Below are 7,331 nucleotides of genomic sequence, written 5' to 3' on the forward strand. Positions count from 1 at the left end.
AAAATTCTAATTATGTCTTTATTTAGTCCTATAGCACTTACTTCCCTTTGATAAATTAGGAAAACAAAATTACTTCCCTTTATAAAACCATTGCATTAGTCGAAAATAATTTACTTTTTAATTACTTTGTTTTGGTGTTGGGAAAAAAAAATAATTACATAATTAGCGGGGATGGATCAAGTGCAAATGTTGTAGGTATTTTACGGATAAGCTTGGAGTATTAAAATTGTTCATCAAATTGAAACAGGCGCGTTCGTTTAAGTGAGTGCAAAAGACTATGAATAAGTTGGGGTACTATAGTCGTTCATTAAGCTAAAACAGGTGATTCCGCCCCGGGCGTTTATGTTCGCGTTAGTGTTTTCTTTGTGTTTAGGTGGGTTTGCGTTAGTGGTTGCGTTTTGATTTGGTTCGTTTTTGTTCTTTCTTTTTTCGTTTTTGTTTGTGTTTTTTTTTTTGTGGGTTTGTACTTGTGTTTTTGGTTGGTTTTGCGTTTGAATTTGGTTTGTTTTCGTTTGCTTTTTCGTTGTTTTTTTTTGTGTTGGTATTGGTGTTTGTGGTTGGGTTTGTTGTTAGGTTTTTGTTTTCGTTTGCTTTTTTGTTTGTTTTTTCTTTGTGTTTGTATTGGTGTTTGTGGTTGTGGTTGGGTTTGTTGTTAGGTTTTTGTTTTCGTTTGTATTTGTAATTGTGTTAGCGTTATGTTTGCGTTTTGTTGTTTTGGTTTTGGTTGGTTGTGGTTTGGGTGGGCAATGCCGGGTTTATGATGATTACTAAACACACAGGTAATGGTCTTTAACAGGAAGGTTTTTCACAGAAGCCAGAGCAGGGCCTGGCCGGGACGGCTAGTCTAATATATAAAGCTCAGTTCTGTATGTAACGCATATGTTTGTCGTTGGTCTTGGATGGATTTAAGTGTTAGACAATTATCGTGCGCATTTGTCTAAATTTATGAGTTAAAAAATTACTATTGAAAGTGTTGGGAAATAATTTTCATTTTTCAAATTATAGTAATAATTGTCGGCATGTTCATTAAACACAAGTTTTAAAAAAATATCATCTTTTACAAAAATTCTAATTATGTCTTTATTTAGTCCTATAGCACTTACTTCCCTTTGATAAATTAGGAAAACACAATTACTTCCCTTTATAAAACCATTGCATTTTGTGGAAAATAATTTACTTTTTAATTACTTTGTTTTGGTGTTGGGAAAAAAAATAATTACATAATTAGCGGGTATTGATCAAGTGCAAATGTTGTAGGTATTTTACGGATAAGCTTGGAGTATTATAATTGTTCATCAAATTGAAACAGGCGCGTTCGTTTAAGTGAGTGTAAAAGACTATGAATAAGTTGGGGTACTATAGTCGTTCATTATCCTAAAACAGGTGATTCCGCCCCGGGCGTTTATGTTCGCGTTAGTGTTTTCTTTGTGTTTAGGTGGGTTTGCGTTAGTGGTTGCGTTTTGATTTGGTTCGTTTTTGTTCTTTCTTTTTTCGTTTTTGTTTGTGTTTTTTTGTTTGGGTTTGTATTTGTGTTTTTGGTTGGTCTTGCGTTTGGATTTGGTTTGTTTTCGTTTGCTTTTTCGTTGTTTTTTTTTTTTTGTTGGTATTGGTGTTTGTGGTTGGGTTTGTTGTTAGGTTTTTGTTTTCGTTTGTATTTGTAATTGTGTTAGCGTTATGTTTGCGTTTTGTTGTTTTGGTTGGTTGTGGTTTTGGTGGGCAATGCCGGGTTTATGATGATTACTAAACACACAGGTAATGGTCTTCAACAGAAAGGTTTTTCACTGAAGCCAGAGCAGGGCCTGGCCGGGACGGCTAGTAATATATAAAACTCAATTCTGTATGTAAAAATAAGTTTGTTTGTTTGTTGTTGACATACTTCGATGGATTTAAGTGTTAGACTATTATCGTGCTCATAGTCTAAATTTATGAGTTAAAACATTACTATTGAAAGTGTTGGGAAATAATTTTCATTTTTCAAACTGATAGTAATAATTGTCGGCATGTTCATTAAACACAATTTTTAAAAAATAACAAAAATTCTATTCTAATTATGTCTGAAAATTATTTATATTTAGTCCTATGGCACTTACTTCCCTTTGATAAATTAGGAAAACACAATTACTTCCCTTTATAAAACATTGCATTAGTGGAAAAAAATTATTTTTATTACTTTGTTTTGGTGTTGGGAAAAAAATAATTACATAATTAGCGGGGATTGATCAAGTGCAAATGTTGTAGGTATTTTACGGATAAGCTTGGAGTATTATAATTGTTCATTTTGTTTGGTTTGGCTCCTACGTTCGTTTTAGTGAGTGCAAAAGACTATGAATAAGTTGGGGTACTATAGTCGTTTATTAAGCTGAAACAGGCGATTCTGCCTCGAGCTAGACTGTGAGCACTTCGCGTTTATGTTCGCGTTTGTGTTTTCTTCGTGTTTAGGTTGGGTTTGCGTTAGTGGTTGCGTTTTGATTTGGTTCGTTTTTGTTCTTTCTTTTTTCGTTTGTGTTTTTTTCTTTGGGTTTGTGTTTGTATTTGTGTTTGTGGTTGGTTTTGCGTTTGGATTTGGTTTGTTTTCGTTTGCTTTTTCGTTTGTTTTTTTCTTTGTGTTCGTATTGGTGTTTGTGGTTGTGGTTGGGTTTGTTGTTAGGTTTTTGTTTTCGTTTGTATTTGTAATTTTGTTAGCGTTATGTTTGCGTTTTGTTGTTTTGGTTGGTTGTGGTTTGGGTGGGCAATGCCGGGTTTATGATGATTACTAAACACACAGGTAATGGTCTTTAACAGAAAGGTTTTTCACAGAAGCCAGAGCAATGCCTGGCCGGGACGGCTAGTATATATATATATATATATATATATATATATATATATATATATATATATATATATATATATATATATATACCTTAAGAGACGAATTTAATTTGTTACGTAAAATTGATCGCATGTCAAATCTGTCGTATCTAAAAGTAATTAACATAACAAATATTTTAAATACATAATAACTAACATATAAAGAGATAACTGGTTCACATCCTTACTTCCGCGTCACGTTCTTAACTCTACACATTATCACTAAATGTGACGGGAAAAACAAAACCCCTTAGACAGGATTATTATTTTAACGCCTGCGTGGAAAAGTGAGGAAAGCGTCCCGAAAAATCTTCAAGACCAGCGAAGTGGAGCGTAGTGATAAAAATTAAGCGAAAGTTACAAAACATCAGATGTTAACATTTAGGTGACGTTTAACCGAACATAATCTAAAATAAATGTATTTTAATGCAAACTTTAGCTCGTGCGATAGCTGGTGGCTAAATAAACCTCTAATCTCGATAGTTATATTTTAACATATTAACTAGTTAGATAATGTTTTTTTTTTTTTTTTTTAATAGAGTTTAAATATCACCATGAGTTATGGTTGTGTGACTAGACTTAACTAGCGTATATCGTGCGGACTTGATCACCTACTCGACAAGGGAGTTCAGCCAACTTTAAACTGAAAGCCTTTATAAAGTTATACCGCCCCTTGAGTTTTTCGATTCGTTTTTCTCAAGTAAACCTATATTTTGAGGTCAGAGGCGTAGCGACGGAGGGGGGGGGGGGAGTACATATGTCCCCGGGCGCAGACCGAGGGGCTCCAAAATATGCTCATTTTAGCAGAAATTTTGTATTATAAATATTAAAAATATATGGGGGGGGGGGGAGCGCCAAATTGAAAGTTTATCCCCGGGCACCGGGATGAGTCGTTACGCCTCTGTTAGGGGTTAAAGGTAATATTTCTATATGTTGCCTTATTTCTTAACTCACCATTAGGCGATTTTTGTAGGGAAATCGTTAAAGGATGATCCCTCAGTAATTAATTACTACCGCTTGATTGAAAAATTAAGGCTAGATAATTACTTTCAAGTTATTACGACCTTGTTTTAATCTTTTTCAAAAGGGGAATTTGTTTAAAAGATGTTCGTACACCAAAATTATGAAACAGGCCTATTTTAAAAACGAATTCTCGTAATGTTTATGTGTTTGGGCAGATATAGTTTAGTTGTTTACGACAGCGTAATGTGAAAACATTGCTAAAGTATGTTAATTAATTTTAAACCTATTTTAATAAAGATTTTCACCTTTAAAACATTATGGCACTTCTAGAAACAACGTCACACTTCTTGACGGATGAGGAGATCGGGGGGGGGGGGGGGTTGTAATTGTCACGTCAGTTAAGTGGGTTAGACTTTGTGTGACTAAGGTTTTTGGCCCACGATACACGCAAGTGTCCCATTTAGGTATAACAAATTATACATATATATATATATATATATATATATATATATATATATATATATATATATATATATATATATATATTGTAATACGGTTAATATTTACATTATATAGATTTGCTAGTAGATGTTTAATTCTTAATTAGTATTGTTACGATTTTAATCGTATATTAATTATATTCATTTACTGCTTTATTGAATCATATTTTCCAAGCAACTGTCCATCATTCATCACAATTTTCGCGAGTCCGATGTCTCATTTTTGTTGTCATCACTCATCAAATTAGACCTATAGGCCTACTTAAGTATTCGCATTGGTGAAAATTCGCCCCCACTTCCCTTATTTGGAAAGGTCGGGGTGCTTTTTATCAATCACTTTGTCGTTATATTTTGGTGTCAAACAATTGATGTAAGAAACAATCAAATCAGTCGTCAGATGCTTAGCGATGGGGGGGGGGGGGGGGGCAAGGGGGGTACATATGTCCCCGGGCGCCGACCTTAGGGGGCGCCAAAATGGGTTGTAAAAACAAATTAAAATGTCATTTTAGCTGCATTTTGCATTATAAATAGTTTGAGGGAGTGGGGGTGCAAATCGAAAGTTTGAAGGGGAGGGGGAGTGCAAATCAAAAGTTTGAGGGGGGGCGCAAATTGAGAATTTGCTCCCGAGGAGGGCGCCAAATTGAATGTTTGTCCCCGGGCGCCGGGAACTGTCGCTACGCCTCTGTCAGTCGTAATGCCAAGTAGCAGTCAACATTCTTTATTTTGACTGTATATAATTCCGTAATGAGCTCTTTATATTAACCATCACGTTTGGCACCCTTCTTGGGTCGGCGTCTGTTGCTTCTTAAAATAATGATGACAAAATTATTACACCGCTTTAAATTGTAATACGTCTACGCGTAATTGTGAAATGCTGTTAGCGTTTCATTACATATCTTATTTTCATGAGTAAAATTATTTTATCCAATGGATTTACGGGAAAAGACCAGACAACCGTCTGACAAACTTCTCGTTACATCCACCATTACCTCCACCACGACATACACAACAACATCCACCTTAATTACACATTACACTAATTATGACATCCCCCGTATTATCTCCAGTGACACCCATCATTACATCATATATAACAATCACCAACACCCATCATTACATCATATATAACAATCACCAACACCCATCATTACATCATATATAACAATCACAAACACCCATCATTACATCATATATAACAATCACCAACACCCATCATTACATCATATATAACAATCACCAACACCCATCATTACATCATATATAACAATCACCAACACTCATCACTACAACATCTATAACAATCAAAAAGACACCCATCATTACGTCATATATAACAATCACCATGACACCTATCACTACATCATCTATAACAATCACCAACACCCATCATTACATCTTATATAACAATCACCAACACCCATCATTACAACATCTATAACAATCACCAACACCCATCATTACAACATCTATAACAATCACCAACACCCATCATTATATCATCTATAACAATCACCAACACCCATCATTACATCATATATAACAATCACCAACAACCATCACTACAACATCTAAAAAATTCACCACGACACCCATCACTACATCATCTATAACAATCACCAACACCCATCAATACATCATCTATAACAATCACTAACACCCATCATTACATCATCTATAACAATCACTAACACACATCACTACATCATCTATAACAATCACCAACACCCATCACTACATCATCTATAGAAATCACCAAGGGGTCGTCCAAAAATAACGTCACACTCGTAGGGGGGAGGTTGGGTTCGTAATAGTGTGACGGTGTGTGATGAGGGGTAGGGGGTTCAGATGGTGTGACGTCACTTTTTTGCATTATAAAAAAGCAATGTTAGAAAACGAATTTTAGCCGTTATTTCGCGTTTTAGAAAACTGTTTTAATATATTGAAATAGGAATTGATCAATACTCTATGTTCAAAGAGTTCTGACAAGATTTTGTAAAAATATCGATGTTTTAAGAAAAATGCAACCATAATTTTGAGAGGGGATTGTAGGCTGAGGTGTGACGTCATTTTAGGGGGGGGGTCTGGCTTTTTGTGTCGACGTGTGACGGAGGGGAGGTAAAAATCGTCAAAATAAAAAGCGTGACGTTATTTATGGATGACCCCTAAAACACCCATCGCTATATCATCTATAACAATCACCAACACCCATCATTACATCATCTATAACCAACACACATCTCTACATAATCTATAACAGTCTATATCCAACATGATAAATAGTACTTTCCTCTAACCAGTGGCGTAGCGAGGTCGGGTGTCACCCGGTGCGGCACTTAATGGTGTCACCCCCCCCCAGAGGCATAGAGACCCTTCCCAGGGACAAACTTTCAAATTTTCGATTTGCACCCCCCCCCCTCAAACTTTCGATTTGCACCCCCCCTCGAGTTTTTCTCTATATATTTTGCTATTTTTTGCCTTGGTGTCACCCCCCTAAATGGTGTCACCCGGTGCGGTCCGCACCCCCCGCCCCCCCCCCCCCCCCCCCCCCCCCCTCGCTACGCCCCTGCCTCTAACCACAAAAACAACTGCTAAAATTATAGTTAAATTGATAACACTAAAGTAAAAGGTTTTCTGTTTTTAAAAGTCCAATTAGAAGAAGGTGAATTGGGGGGGGGGGGGGGGGGGGAAGAGAGTTTGGTTCCATTTGGACGTGTATATGTTGAATTCAACATAGAAATACTTAAGTTTTAAAACAAACAAAACTCTTAACCTAAATATAAAATGTATTACTTTAAACGGCAGAGCCTCATGTTAAATAAATCCCGGTATTTACAGATATAAATTGAGTAGGTAAACGATCGACGAAGTAAACGAAAACTGAGGCCATACATCCGAGATGGTATTACTACTTATTCATCATGTTGGTACTGTAAATATTACAACGCTGATTTTCTTTTTTTCTTTTTTTTTTTTTTTTTTGGTATTGCGAAATTTATTAATAAATAAATAAAACACGTATCC

This window comes from Physella acuta, unplaced genomic scaffold (assembly GCF_028476545.2).
Source record: "Physella acuta isolate Inbredline_101_S28 unplaced genomic scaffold, ASM2847654v3 ptg000639l, whole genome shotgun sequence".
Lineage (NCBI taxonomy): Eukaryota > Metazoa > Mollusca > Gastropoda > Physidae > Physella > Physella acuta.